Below are 27,179 nucleotides of genomic sequence, written 5' to 3'. Positions count from 1 at the left end.
ACTGGAAAGCATTATGCTGAGTGAAATAAGCCAGGCAGTGAAAGACAAATACCATATGATCTCACCTTTAACAGGAACCTAAACAACAAAACAAAGAAGCAAGCAAACTATAATCAGACACCGAAATACAGAACAGGCTGACAGGGACCAGAAGGGAGAGGGGAGAGAATTTCAGGGGAAAAGGGGAAGGATTCACAGGAACTAGTATAAAGGACACATGGACAAAAACTAAGGGGGGGGAATGGGAGGGAGGTGGGGAGCACTGGGGGGTGGGCTGGGATAGAAGTAAAAGACAGAAAACTGTACTTGAACAACAATGAAAATAAAGTAAAAAAAAGAAATTAAAAAAAAACTGGAGAATGGACACTGAAACATGAATACCCACTTGACCCTATCTGTCTCTCAATGCCATGAAATATGGAGAATATGCAATAAATGCTACAGAAAATTTCCACATCTCAATAAATTTCTAGTCAGAATAGCCACTAAAAAGAAAAATGTTACCCTCAGCCTTATTTCTGCCTTCTAAACCATATGTCACTGCATTTACTTCATGTAACTTAGATTTTAACAATTGATAAGAAAATAGATATCAGAGTCTGCTTTACTGTTCTTTCTCACCATTAGAAGACATAACACTGAATTAAAATAAATATTCTAAAGCTCTTAAAAGTGCGTTTAACATACATTTTATAATATTATTTTGGAAAAAATGCATTACATAAAAGAAGATTTATATAATTGGAATAACATACCATATTAGTAGATTTAAAACAATATTATAAAGAAGTGAATTTCTGATATATACAATTTAAAACAATATAATAATAATTTAAACAGGTTATTTCTTCTTTTATTGTTGTTAATTACAGTTTTCTTCATTATCCCCCCATTACTCTCCTCTTCCCTACCCACCCCCACTTGTCACATTCCTACTCCTCTCCTTGTCTTAGTCCAAGGGTCCTTTATACGTGTTCCTTCATGACCCTTCCCCTCTTTTCCTCAGTTATCATCCTCCTCCTCCCCTGTGGTCACTGTCAGTATATTCTTTATTTCCACGTGCCTGGTTCTATTTTAATTGCTTATTTGTTTTGTTGATGAGGTTCCACTTACAGGTGAGATCATATGGTATTTATCTTTCACTACTTGGCTTATTTCACTTAGCACAATGCTGTCTAGATCTACCCATGTTGTCAGGAAAGGTAGGAGCTCCTTCTTTCTTTCTGCTGTGTAGTATTCCATTATGCAAACATACCACAGGTTTTTGATCCACTCTTTTCCTGATGGTCACTTAGGCTGTTTCCAGTACTTGGCTGTTGTAAATTTTGCTGCTATGCACATTGGGGTGTATGGGACCTTCTGAATTGGTGTTTTGAGATTCTCAGTGTATAACTCCAGCAGTGGAATTGCCAGGTCAAAAGGCAGTTCCATTTTTAGTTTTTTGAGGGAATTCCATACTGTTTTCCACAGTGGCTGCACCAGTTTGCATTCTCACAAACAGTGTACTAGGGTTCCCTTTTCTCCACATCCTCTCCAACACCTGTTGTTTGTTATGTTTGTGATGGCCATTCCACCTGTCTGAAGTGGTATCTTATTGTGGTTTTAATTTGCATCTCTCTGATGGCTAGTGCTGCTGAGCATTGTTTCATAATGTCTCTGGGCCCTCTGTGTGTCCTCTTTGGAGAAGTGTCTGTTCGGATCCATTGCCCTTCTTTTTCAAGATTTTATTTATTTATTTATTTATTTATTTATTTATTTATTTATTTACTTTTTAAAGAGAGGGGAAGGAAGGGAGAAAGAGAAAGAGGAACATCAATATGTGGTTGCATCTCACATGTCCACTATTGCGGACCTGGTCCACAACCCAGGCACGTGCCTTGACTGGGAATCAAACTGGCAGCCCCTTGGTTTGCAAGCCAGCACTCAGTCCACTGAGCCACACCAGCCAGATCTACTTGCCCATTTTTTAATTGGATTGTTTGTCTTCCTGGTGTGGAGTTTTGTGAGTTATTGTATATTTTGGAGATCAAATCCTTGTCTGAGGTATCATTGGTAAATGTATTTTTCCCATATGCTTGGTTCCTTTTTCATTTTGCAGATGTTGTCTTTAGTCATGCAGGAGGTAGCCCATAAAATGTAAGTAATATTTTCATTATACACCAAAGAAAACTAAAGCTAAAATATACTAAGTAATTTTAATACATCGTAAGATTTTAAACTAAGTTAATTCTTAAATACAGTGCCTTTTAATGATGTTTGAACAAGTTTTCAATTTTGAAAAGTCAGTTAAATGTGAAAACAACTTGAACATATAATTTGATTAATAACTGCTATTGGCATTTTAAAATCATTACCAAAAATTATGGACATTTTAAAATTATTTCTTTAAAAAATTATCAAAGACCATGACCTCAGTGGTATAGTAATTTTAATGCTATTTCTCTCAACACAAAGAAAAATTAACATAAAATAGTGTTGAAAGATTTACTATAACTAGATGTATATTGTATGTAAAATATTTAAGTTACATATATATTAATTTATATCAAAGGATATTAAATAAAAGAACATAAATCTCATGTATATAATAGCACTTTTCTCAAATCATAAAATGCCTTTTGGGTTCCAATAGTACCACAAACTCTTTAAATATTTCCTTTTTATTTTTCACTTACATTGGTGTAATTAAGATTACTTTTACTTTTTAATATTCTCTTATACTAGGACCAGACAGTTTAAGCTATTCTTTTCTAAAACATTGAGATTTGTTTGAAATCAGTGCTTTATTTTTTAACATGAATAAAGAAATGAATATATTAAAAATGTAGCTAATGATATAAATTGCTTTATATGGAACAATCGAGTTCAGGGGATTGTTATAATATCTGGAAGTTACTTGTTCAAATCAGAACTAGTTTTGCAGGTTTAGCTTTAAAGTTTAGTGACAATATGGCTCATAATCATTTTTTTAATTCTCATTGGAGGATTTGTTTTTATTGATTTTAGGGAGAGAGACAGACAGACAGAAACATCAGTGAGAGAGAAACAGCAATCAATGGCCCCTTCCCACAGAGGCTCTGACCTGGAATCGGACCCACAACCAGGCACGTGCCCTGACTGAGGAAAGAGCACAGTCTTTTGGTGTATGGTATGATGCTCCAACGAACTGAACCATATCATCTGGCCAGGGCAAAACATTTACATTCAAATGAGTCCTGAACAGTAAACGGAATTGTTTACCTCCTTTATGTGTAAAGTATTTTAGATACACTGGAAACTCATAATAAGAATGTCAGTACATTAAACAGTGGTGGGAGATGAGGGATAAGCAGAGGATATAATTCTAAATAATAGAGCAGGAACAAACTGAGTATGAAATGAGATAGGAAATCTTTGGAAATCAGAAGGAAAATGATTATGAACATCTGAAACAAAGGAAAAATGATAATTATCAGACCCAAACTTCTGTTCCAGACTTAGAAAATTGCTAATATATATCCTCAATTCTTATTTTGAATTTCTCTTAAATTCAGGACCAAAAACACATTACATTTCAATTATTGACTTAATATAAACCTTATGCTCACAATTTGTTAATTGAAGTATAGTTGATATACAATATTAAATTAATTTCAGGTATACAACATTGATTCAATATTGATACATCTTATAATGTGATTATCACTCTAATTCTCATAACTGTGTCACCAGACAATGCTATTATGACATTAGTGAATATTTTTTTCTATGCTGTACTTTATATCCCCATAATATATTAATTTTATAACTGGGAGTTTATACCTCTCACTCCCCTTTTCCTTTACCTTCATCCCATTATGACTTTTCCTTCTTGAACCACAAGTTTGTGCTCTATATGTATGAGTCTGTTCTGTTTCTGCTGAGTTTTATTTGTTAATTTTATTTCTTTAGATTCCACAAATAAGTAAAATCACATACTGTATTTTTTCAGACCATAAGATGCACCTAGGTTTTAGAGGAGAAAAATAGGAGGGAAAATTTGAAGCAAAAAAAAGTGGTTAAATATTTAATAACATAAATAACATAATATTTTACCAGTGTAAATGTAAACAGAACTCAACAATAGCATTAAAAACAATTATTGCTCCCAAATTGGTGCTGGAGGAGTGCATCTTATAGTTCAAAAAATTCAGTAATTTTGTCTTTCTCTGTCCGGCTTATTTATATCAGCCTAATACCATCTAGGTTAATCCATTTTGTCACTGAAGGCAAGATTTCCATCACTTTTATGGCTGAGTAATGTTCCATTGAATATGTGCACAACAATTTTTTAATCCATTCATCTATCGATGGACACCTAGATTGCTTCCATAACTTCGGTCTCAGCTATTGTAAATAATGCTGCAATTAACAGATGCATGAATGTATCTATTTTCTAGTTTTTAATATATTTTGTTGATTATGCAATTACAGCTGTCCCACTTTCCCTTCTTCCTCTTCACTCTGCACACCACCTCACACCCATATTCCTCCCCCACTTTAGTTCATGTCCATAGGTCATATATATACATCTTCTGGCTTCTACATTTCCTATACTATTCTCTTTTTTTTTGATAATTTTTATTTAATTATTGTTCAAGTACAGTTTTCTGTCTTTTACTCCCATCCCAGCCTACCCCCCAGTGCTCCCCACCTCCCTACCATTTCCACCCCCCTTAGTTGTTGTCCATGTGTCCTGTATACTAGTTCCTGTAAATCCTTCCCCTTTTTCTTCTGAAATTCCATCTCCTCTCCTCTCTATTCTTGTCCTCCCCTTGTCTGTTTTCTACCTACCATTTGTGCTACTTGTTCCCTATACCTTGCCCCCTCCCACTCCCCCACTGATAACCCTCCATCTGATCTCCATGTCTGTGCTTCTGTTCCTGTTCTAGTTGTTTGCTTAGTTCATTTTGTTTTGCATTTTTCAGGTTCGATTGTTAATAGCTGTGAGTTTGTTGTCATTTTACTATTCATAGTTTTGATTTGATCTTTTTCTTAGATAAATCTCTTCAATGTTTCATATAATAATGGCTTGATGATAGTGAATTTCTTTAATTTAATTACTGTAGGTTTATAGTATATTTTGAAAGCTAGGATGACGCTATCTCCAGCTTTCTTCTTTCTTCTCCAGATTAGTTTGGCCATCTGGGGTCTTTTGTGGATCTATATATACCTCAGGATTATTAATTTTAGGTTTGTGAAAAATGCCATTGGTATTTTTACAGGGATTTTATTTAATCTGTAGATTGCTTTAGGTATTATGACATTTTCATGATATTGATTCTTGTAATCCATGAGCATAGCATATTCTATTTATTTTTGTCATCTGCAGTGTCTTTCATTAAAGTGTTATAGCTTTCAAGAGTACAGGTCATTTACTTCTTTAGTTAAATTTATTTCCTGTTATGATGTTCATGCAATTACAATTAGATTGTGTTCTTAATTTTTTGACAGTTTATTAGTGTATAGAAATACCTCTGATTTTGTACATTCATTTTGGATCCTACAACTTAATTGAATTCATTGATTGATTTTAGTTTTTTGGTGGAGTCTTTGGGGTTTTCCATATATTGTGTCATGTCATCCGCAAACATGACAGTTTCATTTTTTCCCTTCCAGTCTAGCTTCTTTTTTTATATTTTTCTGGTTTGATTGCTATAGCTAGGGCTTCCATTGTGGTGAGAACGGGCATCATTGTCTTGTTCCTGATCTTAGGGGAATAGCTTTTGGCTTTACAACATTAAGTATAATGTTAGCTGTCAGTTTGTCAAAAATGGTCTTCATTACATTGACATATGTTCCCTTTATTTCCATATTTTGAGTTTTGAATCATATATGGATACTGTATTTTGTCAAATTCCTTTTCTACTCCTGAGAAGTAGTAAGAAAGTATTCTAGGTCAAAGGCCCCTTCTTATATGTTTTTGTGGTTGCTCAAGATCTGCCTTTCCCCAAAAAGCCCTAACCTCCAATGTGAGTGTAGTTGAAGACTAGGCCTTTCAGGAGGTAATTAAAATTAAATGAGATCATAAAGGTTGACCCTAATCCAATAGAACTGACATCCTTACATAAAGAGGAAGAAATATTAGAGATGTAAGTGCGTGATAAAAGTGACACAGTAAAAAGACAGCAATCTGCAAGCCAAGGAAAGTGGTTTCAGGAGAAATCAAATCTGCCAACAACTTGATCTTGGACTTACAACTTCCAAAACTGTGACAAAATAAATTTCTGTATGTATAACATGTTAATGGTGCTTCTTTATGTGTTAACACCAGCTCACACTTTGGAGACTTTTTTTATTGTTAAGGAATGTGACTATATGTGACATTTTTATTGCCTTTCCAATTTGAAAGTAAACCTCCAAGGAGAAATGCAAAAATACAGAAATAAGATTTGCTATACTACTCTGAATAAGATTGTTAGCAGATTTTGGACTGTGATATCTTTTAACTCAGAGACCACAATTTTCTAATTTTGAAATCTCACAAATTGGCATAATTACTAACACAATTACTAACATCAATTGTTGTCCAAATACATATTTGGTAACAATACACCAAAACTATACCAATACATGTCTGGTGTCTCATATTCACTTAGTATGATTTACCCATAAGACTAAATTTTAATCAACAACTAAACAAACTGAACCATTCCTAAGTGTTCCTGGTAACACATTATAATCCATATTGGTTAAATTGCCCTAATATGATCTATTATTTCCTTCCCTTCTGGGCACATTTAGGATACATTTCCACATAAATTGCTCAGGTTTTTGCCAATATAAATGGTCAATATAATGTAACATTTGCCATCTAGTATTATTTAACTTCATCCTACTTTTGACAAATGACTATCAGAATCTGCTTATCTGCTTAGGGGCTATGAGGTGTTAGTAGTGCTGCAGTAAGAACAAGGGGGTATTTTACTCCAAAGCAATGATCTCACATGAATGATTACAAGGTCTCCACCAAAGCATGAATAGCAATTAAGTGAAGCTCATGGGTTAGGGATACATAGCACTAATATCCAGATAAATCCACCTAAATAACCCATTCCAGTTTGCGAACTTCATTCTTTCCCTATCAATGTTCCAGCCTTAACAAAAGAGACCAAAACATTGATTAATTCAAAAGTAGGATAAACTTCTGTATCTGATTTGTACCTTCATTAGTTATAACACTACTAAATATAGAAAAACTCTACCTTGACCTGTGAATTGAAAGCACTGAGCTTGCAATTGTCTTTCTTTGAACTTTCCAGTGTTTTTAGAAGTAGCCAGCCCACCTCCGAGGTCTTTAATTCCTCATCTTCACCATAATGCTCTCTTGTAGCAATCATTTATGTTGCAAATTGCCCTGCCTGGCTTCAGGAGCTGTAACCCACCTGCCTCCATGGCTAAGGCTGAGCAAGCAACCTTGGGGCTGTAAATTTACTAAGGAGAAAAAGCTTATCTCCTTGGCAGGGGAGCTGCCTCTGCTCCTTTTACTTCACCCTGCTTGGCCCCCAATGCTTGATTGGTTAGCCAATGGCATGTAAGATTCCTCAAGGGAGGGATGACCTAAGACAGGAATAATCACAGGGACCCCAGGGAAGCACTTGGGGGCTATAGAAAAAGGGGGTGATGGACCCTCAGCCCTTGGCTTTGACATAGCCTGAGTTTTCATTCTGTCTGCAAGAAGTCTCCTAATCTCTTGGCTGCCTTACTTCCCCTGCCTGACTTCAGCCTGAAACGATGTTGGAGGTGGGTACCACCCTGTGTGGGCAGGTTCCCTAGGGCAAGCAGGCTTAAGAAAGAATGCAAAAAATCCTGTGAAACCCACTTTGCTAATACCCTCAGTTTAAATGATAAGGGTCCAAGCAGGAAGTGAGTTTGTTCTTCAAAGTTTTATGGTGCTTTAGCTATCTGACCCTGACTCAAAATAGGCTCTCAGAGTTCTTTGCAACTACTGTTATCTACTGTTTAATCATTTCTGCCTGACAGTGATTGATGAGCTTTATGTATACAACCTGTATTCCTGTGCAAATTGAACCCAATAAAAGCTTGTCAAGGCAAGGGTCAGGGTGCTCTCCCCTTGACAGAGAAACCCTGCAGTCCCTTTTCCTCCACAGGACTCTGTAGTCCATGTCAGTTTGTCTCGTATCTTATCCATAAAGCCAAGGACATTGCGGGTCAGTATCTGCGTCAATTCTATTCAGTGAAACAAAGTTGCCTTCATATTTTTTTTTGCCCCTGCTTTTCATGGACTTCACAGCTGTCATCCTCCAGTTGTAACTGCTGAGTAAACTCATGTCCAAGCAGGCCAGGTGAAAAAAAAAAAACAAAACGGATTCTCACTCTTGAGCATCTCTTTTTGCATCCACTTCTGGTATCAGCCAAATCAAGAATATGGAGCCCACTCTTCACAAGTGGTTTTAAACAGGTATTGTCACAAATCTTATCATCATAGATTCGTATTGCCGACTCCAGAGCTTCCTAATAATGGAATCAATAGCCTGTGCTTTCCTGCATTCCACTTCTATTTCTCACCAAAATGGCTTTCAGCAGGGTTTTTGCATCCATATCTTTGAGTGTGCCAATAGTTCATTACATTTTTGTTGCTGGGTAGTATTCTATTTTATTAATGTACCACAGTGTATCCATTTTTCTGTTAACAGATACACTTTCTTAGTTACTTCTCAATTTTACCTATTATAAATACTGCTACTATGAAAATTCTTATCTAAAGATTTTTGTGGTCCTATTTTTATTTCTCTTGGATAAATAACTAGAATTGAAATTAATGGGTTATAGCTTTAAGGGTGTCAAACTGCTTTGTAAAGTAGTTATGATACAGGGTGCGGCGGGGGGGGGGGGCAAAAAAAATATTTGGAATGGTGTCCAGAATTCAAAGTGTATAGAAATATTGTAGAGACATATAAGCTGTCCTCACCCCTCCCCCCAGGGGGAAGAAAGGAATGGAACCAGGCCACTGAGAGCTGTTTTGCATAGCAACAGTTTTGCAGCTAACCTCTGGAATGGTTATTTAACATATCTATAACCTTTAACTGGTTTCACAGATATGTTAAATAGCTGTGGCCAAGTTTTGAGCAGGGGAGAAGGGAGCGGCTGGGGACCCAGGATGTAATGAGGGGCTGCACTCCTGAGTTAGAGCGCCTGTGTGAGAGCTTGGAAAAGATGAGCTCCAGGACATGAGGCAATAACTGCCCAGGTGAAAGGGAAAATCACACAGCTTTGCCAGATTGGAGATCTCTGCAGCCAGGTGAAGAAGAAAGCCACATGCTTTTGGTGGAGTGCGGACTCCTGCAGCTTTGGTAGAAGAGGCCCACGCGGTTTTGGGGTGCTTCCCTTGGCTGCGTGGCCTGGAAAGCAGGAGAGACTTTGACTGGAACTGGGTACAAAGAACTCTTGCCAGTGGACCATGAGAGGGTACCACAGTACTTTGGATTAACTAGAGAGAGATCCTGCCTGCACAGTGACACAGCTGATGGTGCCAGCGGCCTGCAACACAGACGTGTGCTCTTTTCCTGATTTACAGTACCCAGAGTTGGGACAGTGGGGAAAGAGAGAGCTGTGTGGGTGTAGGTGTATACCCTAAAGGACTTTGATATTTTAGTGGACGCATTAAGCCTAAATAGCATTAAATAAACATTTTGTTTCCTTTTCACAAATCTCTGGCATTGAGAGATGTCTTTCCAATTGGCGGCGGACAGAAGAGCCCAATAGATATCAGTATGTTGTCCTTGGGAGGGGCCCCTGTTGTATAGCAGTTTTTGGCACCCCTGGGTGGGCCAAATATTGTATTGCCCCCCACCTTGGACCTCTTGTTCGGTAACAGTTATATGCTTCCATCAGCAACTTATGAGAATCTCAGTAACTCTACAACTTTATCATCATCTACTGTCATGTGTCTTTTTGATTACCACTATACTGTATTGAAATTTTAATTTTAACTTCTGATAACTAATAATTTTAATATTTTGTATGTGTTTATTGGCCATTTAACCTTCTTTTATAAATTATTTGTTTAAGACTTTGTTGCATAGTTGCACTTGATATAGTGTTAACACAGAAAGGAGGAAAGGCTAAAACAGATATTAAAAATTATTTCTATGTTATAGAGTCACATATAAATCTTCGTTCTAAATTTTTTAACTTAAACTTCGTTCTTGGCTTATCTAACAATTCTAGCTACTCAAAGCATATATATTCTCTGTAATTTCTTTTTGGATGTATGCATTTTCCCAATAAACCATTAAATAATAAATATCTTTTTAAATTCAATAATTTAACCATATTTTATTAAGTTACTATCCCCAAAGACATAATTATTTAGACATAAGTAATTATGTCTAAATAATTAGACATAAATTAGACAGACATAAATTTCTGTTTTTAATACTTGTACAGTGATATTTTACATATCTATGAGTAAATTTATATATTTTTTTAATTCCAGCACAATAAATTTCACAGTCATACATCTGAATTAAACTACTTTTGAGTACACTGAGTACAAAGCTTCTAAGTATAAATAACCTAATTGTTTTAGTTATATAATATTTAATGTTGCTTACAAAGCAATACAATTAGTGAAATGCATTGCATTTAAACGGTTAGTCTTTCTTGAGAGCTGACATTTGATGTTTTAATCATTCATAATTTTTAAAATGCTTTGTCGTAGTACTTTAAAATGTCAGGTGAGAAGAATACTCAGGAAATTCTTTATTTACATAGCTGATATTTCAGTTTTATGCAAATCATGCTGGCAAACATACTTATAATTATGTGGAACCAGCTGTTCAGAGAATATGATGCCAAGAAGCAGAGAATGGAGACAGAGGGAGTTACGGAGACTTTTAATTTTCTCTGTCCAGTTACCTGTTAGCTTCAGATGCACTCAGTCCTTGATGTGAGATAATAATTTCACAATTTGCCTAAATTTTCCCATAAGTTTTCTCTTAAATTTAGATAGTTGACAATTAAGTCTAAAATAGTTTCTATGTGCCAAGCACTGATAAAAGCATTTTGTAATATTAGGCCCCAGATCAACTTACGAAGTAGACACTATTGTTTCTCCAATATTGCACATAAGAAAACTCAGCTCTTGTCTAGGTGGGTGGTTATTCTCTTGGTTTCACCTGAGGTCACACGTGAAACTTCAGATACATGGCAGCTATGTATGTAGTGTACAGTGTAAGTACACAGCAATACATTTTTGCTAAATAATGGAATAAATAACTGAAAATATTTACCATTTCAATAATCTGTAAGGACCTAAGTGGATAACCAGTTAGCATAAATGAGACTGAATTAACTTTGAATAAGAATATATCAATTAAGAATAACTAATATAAATGACTTTCATATGAAATATTTACTCCAAGACAATGTTCTGGGGAAATCACAAGCTTTGCCCTCTCATTTGCTTCTTGCAATGGCCTTACTATCCTTTTTAGCAAATGAAGAAAGAGGGCTTAGAGAGATGAAAGCACCTGACTAAGGCCATACTGTCCAAAAGGGGTAGGTTTCAGTTCGGAAAATAATTCTAGCTCACTTTTAAGTCTGTACTTTTTAAATAAACATCTATATTATGATTAAAGTAATGACTAACAGAGCAAAAGAGAATAAAACATCTAAGGTGAAGAGAATATGTGCTGCCAGATGCAACTAAAGCACACCAAAATAACAAAGAAATGTAAACTTTTAGTAACTGTTTCCAGTGTAGTTTAGTGTAGAAAAAAAAAAAAACCTTAACTAAAAACATCAGAGTAGGATTTAATTTCTGACACTATGTATATGCTGTATAGCCTTGTTATCTTTTTATTTGTCTCTTAAAAATGCAATATAACAAGGAAGCAAAATATGACCAGAGACACTGAAATTAAGAACGAACTGACAGTAATCAGAGGGGAGGTGGGAGGGGATAATGCAGGGAGAGTGGGGAAGGGTTTTCAGGAACAACTGTAAAGGACACATGGGTAAAACCAAAGTGGATTGGAATCAGAGGAGAGAAGTGGGGATGGCTAGGGTCAGGGGGGAAATGCAGACAACCATACTTGAACAACAATAAAAAATGCAATATAAAAACTACTACTATAGACAAATGTAAGGCCTGAGTATATATTATTTTAAATATTTTCTAAATAAATTGAGTTGAACCTAATAGCATAAAAATCATTTGTGATTAAGTATAAGAAACTATTATCATTTGGAAAGTGGTGAATTGAACCTGTAACAGGGTGCAACCAGAAGGGGGACCCCCAAAAAAGAATTTGGAATGGGGTCCAGAAATCAGGGTGTCCAGGAAATATTAAGATATCACCACCACTGTCCCCCCTCCTCCCCCCAAGGGGAAGGGATGAATGGAGCCAGGCCATTGGGAGCTGTTTTGCATAGCAACAGTTTTGCAGCTAACCTCTGGAATGATTATTTAACATATCTATAACCTTTAACTGGCTGCATAGATATGTTAAATAGCTGTGGCCATGCTCTGAGCCAGGGGGATGGAAGTGACTTCCACCCAAGATGTAACTAGGGGCAGGTCCCCTGAGTTACAGTACAGGCATGGGAGCTTGGAGTTGATTGGCTCCAGGACATGGGGCCACACCTGCCCATACTCATTATGGCAGCCCAGTAAACTTGGAATAATACAGGAATCCTGGCAGATGTAACCAATTACGGGAGGAGTTGGAAATGGGGTTGCAAAGGAGGACCGGCGCAGGGGGATTTAAACCCAGACGTGGCAGCCATTAAAAAAGAGCCATGCAGTTTCAGCAGAGAAAGGATACCCTCTTGGCAAGGTGAGAGAGAGAGCCATGTGGTTTTGGGCAGAGTGAGGACCCCCCGCCCTTGCCCAGGTAAAAGAGAGCCACTCGGGTTTGGAAGAATGTAGACCCCTGCAGCCAGCTGAGAGAGCCACGAGGTTTTGCCAGAGTGGGGACCCCTCTTGCCCAGGTGAAAGAGAACCACGTGCTTTGCCAGAATGGGGACCTCTGCAGCCAGGTAAAGACGAGAACCACACGCTTTTTGTCAGAGTGCTGGCCCCTGCAGCTTTGGTAGAAGAGGCTCACACAGCTTTGGGGTGCTCCCCTTGGCTGCATGGCCTGGGAAGAGAGACTTTGCCTGGAAGAAGGGTGAAAGAACTCTTTGCCAGTAAGTCATGAGAAGGTGCCACATGACTTTGGATTAACTGGAGATCCTGCCTGGATGGTGACACAGCTCATGGTGCCAGCGACCTGAAACATAGACATGTGCTTCTTTTCCCGAGATAAGGTACCCAGAATTTAGGGCAGGGGGAGAAGGAAGCGCTGTGGGCATCTGTGGTTATCCTAAAGTACTTTGATATTTTTATGGGGACATCGAGTCACTACTTTAAGTCTGTACAGCTTTAAATAAACCTTCCCTTTCCTTTTCATAAATCTCTGGCACTGAGAGATGTCTTTCCAATTGGCGGCAGATAGACGCGAGCCCAATAGGGATTAGTATACCATCCTTGGGAGGGGCCCCTGTTTTCTGAAGCAGTTTTTGGCATCCCTGGGTGGGCCCAAATATTACCCCCCCTTGGACCTGTTGTTAGGAAACAAACCCAGTATCTTTTTATTTTGAGATTCCATGGAAAGTAGCTTAGTAACTTAAATATAAATAAATAAATATATAAACAAATAAACCATGGTCAAAGCTGAAAAACAGTAATTAAGAAAAAAAAATGTATACAAATAATGCAGAGGCCAAGACATGGAAATGTATTTCAGAAGCTAATTGTGAACCATGATTCTAAATTCAAAGTCTAATGATTTAGTTAATTGGACTATAATGTTCTGTAGTGGAAAGTAAATACATATAAGACCAAATCTCTAAATCATTATTGTAGAACATTTCTTCAATTATTTTTAGAAACTCCAATTATTAAAATAATTTAATTTTAATGAGTTTTAGAAAATGTGGTTGTCTGAATTTTCGTTCATTTACTTGTTTGATTTTAATATGAAGTTACATTCTTGAACTGTGAGGTAGACATGGTAGACTGTCTTTCTCAATTTCCATTCCTCCTTCCCTTCCTAGAGAAGTTGGACAGCTACAACTTTACTCCTCATATTCCCTTACAGCTTTGGTTCTGTATGAAAAAATAAATTCCACAAATTAGGAACATCTGTAAAAGATTTGGAAGATAAAAATGAAGCAGCAGCCAATATCCTGACTGCTTTTTTCCTTTTCGATGGCAAACAGGATTGTGGACATTTGTAGATTTTTGTAGCCATCATTCAAGACTCTTCATTCAGCCTCCAAAGTATTAAGAGACACCCATGGCATCAGTAGTAAAAACTTTATTGATTCTGAATTTGTATTTGGTAAGGTTCATTGTCAGGGTTATAAACCTGAGGTCTGTCTTCAGTTCTCAGGGGTGATAGAAGAGTGGAGCTGTGGTACATGGGAGCTATCCCTTTATTGGTATCGATGACCCTGTTCCTTTGTGCAAGGGACATAAAGAAATAATAGAAATTCTACATCTTGATGAGGGTATATGTTACTTGCATATATGTATTTTTCAAAACTCACTATGAATACTTTATCATATTTATGTTTCATTAAAATAAATTATTGGAAAAAAACAAGGCAGTATAATAACTTATGAAAATGAACAATAATACTAGTATTAGATTAGATTTTGTCAGTAAACTGAAATTAATCCTTGGAGACATCATTGGCCATTGTCCAAGTGACTAACATGATTGTAAACATACATTATGATTTATTGCTTCCTCATTCCTGTTAGGTGATATCACTTCCTAGACAGAAGTCCTCAAGAAAGCAGGAAAAGAGAGTAGATACTCACCATGCATAAAAATAAATCAAAGCAGATGTCAATTCATTAGCATTATGTTTTTCTATTCAGAATGTTTGGAAAATTAAATACTGAAAAATTACAAACAATAATTTATTTGAACTATTAAAATGACGGAATTATCTAGATAAGCTATGAAGTAACCTTTCTGTTCACAGCCTATTGTAATGTTATAAAATTATATATTCATCTCCTGATATTCATCAAATGTTACAGGTATCAGGATATTCAGGAATTATTACATGTATTAGTTTAAACGTAATTGGTTCATAAACATAGAGACGAGTGGAAGTCTGACTACTGAGAGATGTGATTAGTGTATTTTGTAAGCATTGCTTGAAATGTTCAAAAATACCAGTTGTGTTTTGCTTATGAGACCCGGGAGCCAACAATAACATTTTAGACTTTGTTATAAGGAAGATAAACTTATAGATGGAAATCTGCTGTATTTTAAGTGGCTTATTAAGCCCACCATTAGATTGCAAATTGAAAATAGCATCAGTGAGCAATCCCCTGAATAAAATGATCTGAAATCCATGATAGCACAAGTAACAGGTTTCTGTGGTCAATAAATGCATAACGAAGACACAGGAAGATAAACTGATAGCAGCAGAAGTGAACTCCATGAAAATTGGTTCTTATAAGTAATGGATTTGCCATTTTGCAAAGAGCGTGATTCAAAGTGATTATATTCCAATTTCTAGGAGAGGCCATAAGACATTACTTTGGTCCCTTACAATAGCCCTGGCTGGTGTGGCTCAGTGAATTGAGCACCAGCCCATGAACCAAAGAGTCAGTGGTTCAAGTCCCAGTCAGGACACATGCTTAAATTGCAGGCCAGGTCCCCAGTCAGGAGAGCACAAAAGGCAACCACACATCGATGTTTCTCTTCCTTTGTTTCTCCCTCCTTTCCCCTCTTTAAAAATAAGTACATAAAATCTTAAAAAGTATAGTTGTGTAAGTTGTTTCTTTATTATTATTATTTGTGTGTCTGCCTCTAAATAGATTGTTGTATCTGGAGAGCTATCAATACACAATAGGAAAAATAAAACTCTTGCCATTATTTGCTCTTTCAAGTTATCACTCTTGGAGTTGTATTTTAATTTGTTTCCAGTTTGTACCTACAAATTTTAATGAAGAATACAGTAAAAGAGCTACATATGTGTGCACATATATACACACTAATGCAACTACACATCCATATGTATGTTTTTAAATAAGTATCAGATTGTATGTTGAGGAGACACTTATTTCTTTCTCTGCATAAAAATACATTTATATACTTAATGATTGCTGAAAAGTAGAGGAAACAATTATTTATAAAGAGACAAGATGCCTTCTTAGAGGTCAATAACAAAGATCTCATTACCTTTTTTCTAAAATCTGTATTTCTTTATACATGTGAGAGTGAACCACACTGCTCATCAATGAGTCCCCTGATATAACAACCACAACCTAAAAAAAAAAATGAAACCCGTGGTCTCAGTGCTGCTATATGTTAGTCTGTCTGGAAACAGGCTAACAGTTGTGAATACAAATTCACATCTATGATGTTGTTGACACTGGAATCTAGTATGGCCTGAGCTTTCTATGGCAGCTAGGCTCCCTATTTAACCTTCCTATTTAAGGTTAAACTGAAATAGTATCTTAGTTGAAATGTCAGGCCAGATTTTGTTCAAAACATCCTTACCTGATCGTATCACTCTATATGGCTGGTGGGAAGAAAATTTTTCTTTCTCTTACACTATAGAGGTGGTGATTACAGTAGTTATTTGTGTCTGTCTAGACAAGACTGCTGCACCCTCATTGCCTAGATCAGAAACAGTGTGTGCTAGAGATGACCGAGGTGCCAATGGCCACCAGTGAAAGATTTCTTGACACCTCTGGTGGGCTTTCTCCAAGCCCAGGGACACAGCACAGGTGGTGTTTACAAAAGACTCCAGGCTCAAATATAGGATCAAGCATGACTGTTTTGTTTTGTTTTGTTTTGTTTTGTTTTGTTTTGTTTTGTTTTGTTTTGAGATAGGAGTCAGAATTCAGTTGTCTTCTTGAATCCTTACAGGAAAGCAGAAGCCAGGTAGGAGAGAACATTATGGGATGTGAGACTGAAAACCATCTGTAAATACACTGTCACTCAAACTGGTATAGTAGAATATATACACTGTTGATAAATTAATGAAAGTTTCCAAAGTTCCTACAGTGTATTGAATTCATGTAACCAATTTTTCTAAAAGATAGCTGGGAAGACTCAAATGTTTTTCAAAATTCAAAAAAAAATCTACAGTGATTACAGAACACTGTAAACTTTTGTATACTTGGCAGCCAATGGCTCAGTTTAATGAGGAGTAGGGAATAACGAACTAAAAGGAGGATATCTTTCTAGATCAATATTATTATTGGAGTATAAAGTGGTAATAATATTTACCACTAGTAAGTGCTGAAATCAGATGTTTATGTCCTTCAACTAAGGAAAATAAAAGAGTTAAAATGATTTTTAAAAGTTAACCTCAAAGTCACTGGAAATGAGTTACACTTAATTAGGAGGAAAAACTCTTGCCCTAAATTGCCTATCTTCCTTTAGCTACATGATACGTTTGCTAATTAATAATCAAAGTAGAGCCTGAGGCAAGTTTGGTACAGTAATTTGTTAAAGTAAAAGTGAAATTTAAAATGTGCTGTCAGTTCTAATTGAGTTATGACAAAATCCCCAGGATTAAGATTTTTTGGAAGTAACAGTTTGAATTTAAAAGAAACCTTTTAACTGAGAGAGTAGTTTTATAAAATATATTTTAGAACTTCATTTTTCTAAGTTATTATGATGAACAGGAAATATCTTTTTCAGGAAAGCATTGTGAATTAAGGGTAGATGATGGAATAATATAGGCTAAAGAGCTCTGGAAACAGCACTCACTCATCTGAAGAATCTTTCCATTAAGATAAGAGCACGTCTGACACAGAGCATCATGGGAGATGTTGTTGACAGTTACCTTTGTATATATAATTATACAAATAATTATACAATTATGCATATAAAATTTATACAAATTGTATAATTATGTGCATATGCAAATATATACATTATGTATATATAATTTATACAAATAAAAGTATTATTTTGAGCTCAGGCTTATCCTGGAGGATGTATTGAGGAATTTTTAAAAAGACTAAAAGACAATGTACATTTGAGAAAATTGTACTCTTTTAAAGAAAAAGCATCTTACATATGTCATTTGCTAATGATGAAAAAAGCCATTATGTGCTTGAACTTATGGTTAGAATTGTTAGGATAGGGTAGAGTTTTTGGTGGTTTCATAGCCAATCAGGTAAGACATGAATGAGGCTTGGAAAGATGGAATTATATTAAATACCAGAACAGTGATGTACATCTTAAATAGTGGACAAAAAACCTTCACCATAAAGAAGAAAATGAGTAAAACATGTAAGATAACAGTCTTGACCATAATGAACCATTTTAATTAGGAAAAATGACAAATAATTTTTGAAAGATTATTTTGTAGTACTTTAAATCCAAACTCAGGGGTGGAGGGTTCTGAAAAATAAAATAGCTATAATTTTATTTGCAACCTTCCTTGACTATAGTTTAAAACTACATATTGAACAGAACCTCCAATATGGACTTGGATGAACTACATCTCCTGGCATTTATACTCCTCTGTAGTCTTTTCCAGAATTAAAAAAAGGAGTGATCTGTGTAATAAGTAGAGTCTTGCAAAAATGACGATGTGTGCTGAGATGAGGTAAAGACATTATGGCCACTTTGTGCTGTGAAGAATCACTCACTCTGGAGATATCATAAGAACACTCAAGCAGCCCTGTGGAGACAAGGCTGAAATGGTGAGATTCAAATGCTTCAGCTGCTAAACAAATGAAAAATTCTTAATACTTAAGATTATTGGCAAATAAATGCAAAAAGGAAATAAAGTACCAATGCTCTATGTCTAACATACTAAATATTTTAAATACTTTCTGGTAATTAATGGCTTTTTTCTTGATCTAAATATTTATTCTAAGGGCTAATGAATTTAGACAAGTACATATGTGCATATCTACTAGGTTGGCCAAAAAACTCTGTTTACTTTTCTCATAAAATAAAAGACATATTTTTTCAAATTCACTAAAATATTTGGATATTTTGAGTTTGTTGCCTATCTCCCTCTATTGCCTTCTAGTGGGTAGAGACAGGGGTGCTGCTAAACATTTTCCACTGCATAAGACAACCCCACAGAAAAATTATTATTTGGCCAAAATGCCGATAGTACCAAGGACCTGCAACCACTTTTGACACATTCTATCAGTCACAGCACCTTCTCCACACATTACACAAACCTTTTTTTTTTTGCATTTTACCTTTCTTGTTATAATAAAACATAATACACTGAAAATGTTGCATATTTTCTTCCATCTTCAATATTATTGTGGCTGCACAAAAATCACCAATATTGATTTTTTTAAATGCATGCTGATGAGATAGATGTCACAATACAGTCTAACAACATTATTTCAAAGAAGTTAAAGACAACTAAGCACTATTAGAGACATTGTATATGGAAAAAACTAAATGAACTCTTTGGCCAACACAATACATAAAATTACATATCTTAAATGATGCATTTTTTCTCACGAACACAAATGTTTCCTTTGTTTTGATTCAGTGAAAAACTTAAATAATGAGTTATTGAGAAAACTTACCCAATATCAACAATAGATGCCAGTGTTATTAATTGATCCATTATTAATATGATCAGCATATTCCAAGAATACCTGAGTTGTTCCTTAATGCTGTCTCATCCATTTTAGCTAAGTTAAGGTTTGATAATCTTAGTACTAATCTGGTGCTTTAAAAAACTCCAAAACTGAACTAGCTTAATGGTCACCTTTGGAGATACATGAATATTCTTCATTCTGAGACAGAATAATGTGATGCTTGAGTAGGTGATGAAGTTCTGGAGAGGATGAAAATATGCTTAACTCAGAAATTACTTAACTTATTAAAATTCTCATTCACTGAAATTTATTGTAATTTCATCAGAATAAATGTAGTGCTGACAAGTTTTAAATAGGATGGAATCCGCTATTAAAGGTTTAGAAATTCTGAATAGAATATTAAAATATTGCATGTTTTACAGGAAGTTTTTATGTTTTACTCCAAAGTCATTTCTCATGTAATCAACCTGATTCTTAGCTGTAAGGGAGGAGAGCTGCTTTCTATTATATATTAGTTTTGATTATGTTTTTTTACATAAAAGTATAATAAGATGAAAAATAATTCCCTGCCAATATAGAGAGAACAGACATTCTTTCTAGTCTGCAGAAAAAAAAATTCTTCTAGAAAAGGGTTTGGAATGCTACTGGCATCCCTTTTTCACATCAAAATAGGCTTAGTTATTTTTGGAGTGTGCTGAATTATATTCTTTTAAGTTATTTCATTAATATCCTTCCTATATGAAAAACTAGTCATATCTAATATTTCAGAATTCACATATTCCATCTTCCAAGTATAAGAATGGAAATTAGGGGCAGAAAATTACTCCTAATCCATCCTCTTCTAACCTTAAATCCTTTGTGCCAAAAGGTTGTGAATTATGTGCCTGGTTGCATAAAAGCATGTAATTTAACAATTAATGCTTAAGTGGAAAAGATGCATTTATGCCTATAAGCACTTAGGAGTACAAGCAGATCTGGAGACATGCAATTTCATTAAAGCTTGTGTGTGTAATTTTCAATGTCTGCTTAATTAAATATGTCGGTTGAAGTTTATGCTAAATCCACCCAAAAGAAATTGTGAACAGATTCCTCAGTGCTATACCTATTGCTATGTCTTTTTAGGTGAACCTCTTTTTCTTCATGGTAAGAGAAATTTCAAATAATCTTATTATTATGGATTAAAGTGTAGATGTCGATAAATTTTAAACTTATTATAGTGATCATTTTGAATCATTATATTGTATACCTGAAACTTGCATCATGTCATATAACAATTATACCTTAATTACAAAATTATGATTGAAGTAGAAGCTAGCTGGTTAAAATGAAGGAAAATGTCAGAATAAATTATAATTACCATTTGGTTTTTATATATTGAAACAACGGGAAAAAAGAAAACCCCAGGTGCCCATTTAATAAGAATAACATCTTGCCCATCAAACAAGAGTTGTCTTCTATAATTAGTAGAATAAGAGTGCAAAAATATACATGTTACATTCAAACACATCCTAAAACTGAGAGCTAAACTGTATTAAATTTTTAAGAAAATTTTATAAGAGGCACATATTTTTCTTAGTTTTTTAAAAGATTTTATTTATTTATCTTTAGAGGGGAAGGGAAGGAGAGAGGGAGAGAAATATCAATGTATGGTTGCCTCTTATGTGTCCCCTGCTGGGAACTGGCCTGCAACCCAGGCATGTGCCCTGACTGGGAATCAAACCTCAATACTCTGGTTCGCAGGCCCACGCTCAATCTACTGAGCTACACCAGCCAGGGCAAATATTTTATTTATTTATTTTTAGAGAGAGGGGAAGGGAAGGAGAAAGGGTGGGAGAGAAACATCAGTGTGTGGTTGCCTCTCATGTGTCTCCTACTGGGGACCTGGCCTGCAACCCAGGCATGTGCCCTGACTGGGAATAGAACCAATGACCCTTTGCTTCATAGGCCCATGCTCAGTCCACTGAGCCATACCAGCTGGGGCAAGTAATAACCTTAAATGTAAATGGAATAAATGCTTTAATCAAAAGACATAAGGTAGATGAATGAATTATAAAACATCACCCACATATATGCTGTCTACAAGAGACTCAACTCAGACAACAGACTTACACTTGTTGAAAATTAACAGATGCAAAAAAAATCCATGTAAATGGAGATGAAAAAAACTAGGGTAGCAATACATATATCTGGCAGAATTGAGACAAATAAGGTCACTACATAGCTAAAGGGATTGATTGAACAAAAGGACATAACCCTTCTAAACATATATATGCACCCAATATAGGAATGAATATGTGTGTATGTACATAATCTTGTTGAACTTTAAGGAAGAGACTGGCAGTAATACAAAGTAGAGGATTAAATACCCACTGTCACCAAATGGATAAGTTTTTCAGACAAAAAATAAATAGGAAAGCAGAAACCTTAAATGACTTAACTGATAGAGAACATTCTATTTGAAAGCAGAATACACATTTTTTCTCAAATGTACAAGGAGCATTTCTCAAAGATAGACCACATGATAGGACAAAAAATAAATCTTAACAAATTAAAGAATATTGAATTCAGATTAAGCTTTTTCTCAGATCACAGTGGTATGAAACTAGAAATCAGCCTCAATAAAAAATGCAAAAAACAATCAAATACATGGAGACTAGCATGCTATTAAATACTGAGTGGGCTATCAGTGAGATAAAGGAAGAAATCTGAAAGTACCTGGAAACAAATGAAAATAAACACACAACAACCCAAAACCTATGGGATACAGTGAATTCACACTGAGATGGAAGTTCACAGTATTACAGACCTACCTCAAAAATCAAGAAAAATCTCAAATAAACACTATAACACTATTTTAGAAAGAATTAGAAAAATAATAACAAACAAAGCCCAGACTGAGCAGAAGGAAGGAAATAGGATCAGCATAGGAAAAATGACATAGAAATGAAAACAAACAAAGACAGTTCAAAAGATCAATGAACCCAGGGGCTGTTTCTTTGAAATATAAACAAATTGATAAACATATTAGCAGACTCATCAAGAAAAAATAAAAAGAGGACCCAAAGAAATAAAATCAGAGATGAAGGAGAAGTAACAACTGATATCAGAGAAATACAAAGGATTGTAATAAAATCCTGTGAACAACTATGCGCCAAGAATGTGCATACATTTCTTGAAACATACAATCTTGCAAAACTGAATCAGGAAGAAGCAGATCTTTTGAATAGACTGATAGCAACTACTAAAATTGAAGCTGTAATAAAAAAACTCCCAGCAAAAAAATTAATGGGTCCATCAATGGCTTCACAGGTAAATTTTACCAATCATTCAAGGAAGAACTAACACCTCTCCTTCTCAAAATATTTTTAAAAATATTCAAGAGGAGGGAAGACTTTTAAGCTCCTTTTATGAGGCTACTATTATCTTACTTCAAAACCAAGTAAAGACGCAACAACAAAAAAATTATAGGTTAATATCTGTGATGAACAAAGAAGCTAAAATCCTAAGTAAAATATTAGCAGACAGAATTCAACGATATACTAAAGAGATCACACACCATAATCAGTGGATTTATCCCAGGGATACAAGCTTGGTACAATACTCACATATTGATAAATATGATACATTACGTACACAAAATGAAAAATAAAAATTATGTGATCTATCAATAAATGCAGAAAGAGCATTTGATAAAATCCAGCAGTCATTTATGTTAAAACTTCTCAGCAAAGTGGAAATAGAGGGATCATACTTCAATATATTAAAGGCCGTATACAAAACTATACAGCAAACATACTCAATTGGCAAAAACTAAAAGCATTTCTATTGGACTTCCCGTGAAGATAGAGGCATAGGTAGGTATGCTTTACCTCCTTGAACACCAAAAGAAAGACAACAACAAAGTTAAAAAAACAGAAAATAATCAGAACGGCCAGAAAATCAAACCGTATGGAAGTCGGACAATCAAAAAGTTAAAGAAGAAACATTCATCCAGACTGGTAAGAAATGGAAGGACTTCTGGCAAGGTGCGGGCTGGAGGACCAGGGTGGGCAAGGTGGTGGCTGGTGGACCGGGCAAGGCTGCTGAGCAGTTGGTCCCACATTTGTGTGTAGATAAACCAGGAGGAACAACTTGGTAGTGAGACAGACAGCACAACTCAGGGCTCCAGCACAGGGACATAAAGCCTCAAAACCTCTGACTGAAAAAAACCTGTGAGTGTTGAGGTGGCAAGAGAAACTTCCACCCTCAAAGGAGTCTATTGGAGAGACCCAGAGTCCTGGTTCATACACAAAACCACTCACCCAGAAATCAGCACCAGAAGAGCCCAATTTACTTGTGGGTAGCAGAGGAAGTGACTGAAAGCTGGCCAAGAGCTGAGAAAGCTGCATTGTTCCCTTTCAGACCTTTCCCCTATGAAGAGCACCACAATGCAGCGACGGGGGGGTTGCCTTACCCTGGTGAATACCTAAGGCTCTATCCCTTACTACTTAACAGGTGTGCTGAAACAAACAAAAATGTATATGGCCCACATGATAGAACAGATCAAAGCTCCAGAAAAAAATACAACTAAACAATGAAGAGAGAGCCAACCTATCAGATGCACAGTTCAAAACATTGGTAATCAGGATGCTCACAGAAATGGTTGAGTATATAGTGGGAAAAGTGAAGGCTATGAAAAGTGAAATAAAGGAAAATGTACAGGGAATCAATAGTGAAGGGAAGGAAACTGGGTCTCAAATCAATAATTTGGAACAAAAGCAAGAAATAAACATTCAAGCAGAACGGAATGAATAAATAAGATATGAAAAAATTAGGAGTATTTTAGGAACATCTGGGACAGCTTTAAATGTTCCAACATCAGAAGTATAGGGGTGGCAGAGGAGAAGAGGAAGAGCAAAAATTTGAAAACATAATCAAGGAGAACTTTCTTAATCTGGCAAAGGAAACAGACTTCCAGGAAGTCCAGAAAGCTCGAAGAGTCCCAAGGAAGCATACACCAAGGCACATCATACTACATTACCCAAGATAAAAGATAAGGAGAGAATCTTAAAAGCAGGAAGATTAAAGGAGACAATTATCCGCAAAGGAGTTGCCATAAGACTGTCAGCTGATTTCTCAAAATAAACCTTGCAGGCAAGAAGGGGCTGGAAAGAAGTATTCCAAGTCATGAAAGGAAAGGACCTACATCCAAGATTAACCTATGCAGCAAAGCTATCTTTTAGAGTGGAAGGATAGCTAAAGTGCTTTCCAGATAAGGTCAAGTTAAAGAGTTCATCATCACCAAGCCCTTATTGTATGAAATGTTAAAGGGACTTACTTAAGAAAGAGAAGAAGATAAAAAATGGGAACAGTAAAATGACAAAACTTGTAACTATCAACAATTAAACCTAAAAAAAAACCCCAAAAATGAAAACAAAAATGAACTAAGCAAACAACGAGCAGGAACAGATTCACAGAAATAGAGACAATACAGAGGGGTATCAGCAGGGAGAGGGAGAAAAGAGAATAGGGGGAAAAGTACAGGGAATAAGAGGCATAAATGGTAGGTACAAAATAGACAGGGGGAAGTTAAGAATAGTATGGGAAATATAGAAGCCAAAGAACTTATATGTATGACCCATGGACATGAACTAAGGCAGGGGAATGATGATGGGAAGTGTGGTGCAGGGTAGAGGGATATAAAGGGGAGAAAAAGTGGGGCAACTTTAACACCATAATCAATAAAATATATTTAAAAAATAAAAGTGTTTCCTTTAAGATCAGGAACAGGACAGGGATGTCCACTTTCACCATCTTATTCAACCTTGTACTGGAAGTCCTAGCCATGGCAGTCAGACAAGAAGAATAAATAAAGGCATCCAAGTTGAAAAGGAGGAAAGAAAACTGCTATTTTTGCATATGTCTTGATATTGTACACAGAAAACCCTGCAGGCTCCAACTAAAATCTACTAGACCTAATAAATGAATTAGGGAAAATATTGGGATACAAAATCATTACTCAGAAACTGATGGCATTTTTATATACCAATAATAAACTATCAGAAAGAGAAACTAAGAAAACAGCTGTTTACTACTGTAAGAAAAAATAAGGTACTTGGGAATATATTTACCCAAGGAAGTAAATTATATGTACTCAGAAAACTATAAGACACAGAAGAATGAAATTGAGGAATATACAAATAAGTGGAAGCATCTATCACATACATGGATTGGATAAATTAATATCACTAAAATGTCTATACCAACCATAACAATCTACAGATTTAACACAATTTTTCTTAAAACACCAATGTCATATTTCAGAGTTCTAGAACAAATATTACAAAAATTAATATAGAACCAAAATGAGCCTAAATAGTTTCAACAATCTGAAAAAAAAAAAAAAAAAAAAACAAAGCTGGAGGGATCAAAATACCTGATGTCAAACTATACTACAAGGCTACTGTAATCAGAACAGCCTAGTACTGTCATAAGAAGAGACACATAGATAAATGGAACAGGACAGAAAGCCCAAAATAAACCCAGGTTTGTGGTCTATTAATATTTGACAAAGGAGGCAGGAATAATCAATGGAGTAAAGACAGTCTCTTCAATAAATGGTGTTGGGAGAACTGGAGTGGTACATGCAAAATAATGAAACTAAACCATCAATTTACACCATACTCAGGTTAAACTTCAAATGAATAAAATACTTAAATATGTCACAATACCATAAAACTCCTAGAAGAAAACATAAGCCATAAAATTTCAACTGTCTTGTATAGCAATATTTTTGTCTATATATTTCTTAGTGTAAGGGAAATAAAAGAAAAAAGAAGCAATTGAAACTACATCAAATTAAAAAAGCTTTTGCATAGCTAAAGAAAACATAACCAAATTGAAATGGGAACCAACTGTATGAGAGAACATATTCGCCAGTGATAGATAAGACAAGGGTTTATTCTCCAAAATATATGAAGAACTTATACGACTCAACACCAGAAGGAAAAACAATCCAATTAAAATTGGGCAAAGTACCTGAATAGACACTTTTTCAAGGAGGACATACAGATGACCAATACACATATGAAACGATGCTCAATGTCACTAATCATCAAAGAAATGCAAATTAAAACCACAAGGAGATACCACTTCACACCTGTCAGAATGGCTATCTTCAATAAATTGAGAAACAAGTGCTGGCGAGCATATGGAGCAAAGGAGTGCACTGTTGGTGGGAATGCAGACTGGTGCAGCCACTGTGGAAAACAGTATGGCATTTCCTCAAAAAAATTAAAACTGGAACTGCCTTTTGACTCAGCAATTTTACTTCTAGGTATACACCACAAAAATCCCTATGATCGGAGCAGTGTTATTTACAACAGGCAAGCTTTGGAAACAGCCTACATGCCCATCAATAGGTAAGTAGTTAAAAATTCTGTGGTACATTTACATAATGGAAGAGTATGCAGACTTAAAAAATGAAGAAACTCTTACCTTTTGTGATAGCATGGATGAACCTGGAGAATATTATGCTAAGCAAAATAAGCCACTCAATGAAAGACAAATACTACATGATCTTACTTACGACTGAAATCTGTCAACAAAATGC

Source organism: Artibeus jamaicensis, unplaced genomic scaffold, assembly GCF_021234435.1.
Source record: "Artibeus jamaicensis isolate MK-2021 breed Jamaican fruit bat unplaced genomic scaffold, CSHL_Jam_final scaffold_286, whole genome shotgun sequence".
Taxonomy (NCBI): domain Eukaryota; kingdom Metazoa; phylum Chordata; class Mammalia; order Chiroptera; family Phyllostomidae; genus Artibeus; species Artibeus jamaicensis.
The sequence above is the reverse complement of the archived record's forward strand: the minus strand, read 5'-3'. Positions refer to the sequence as shown.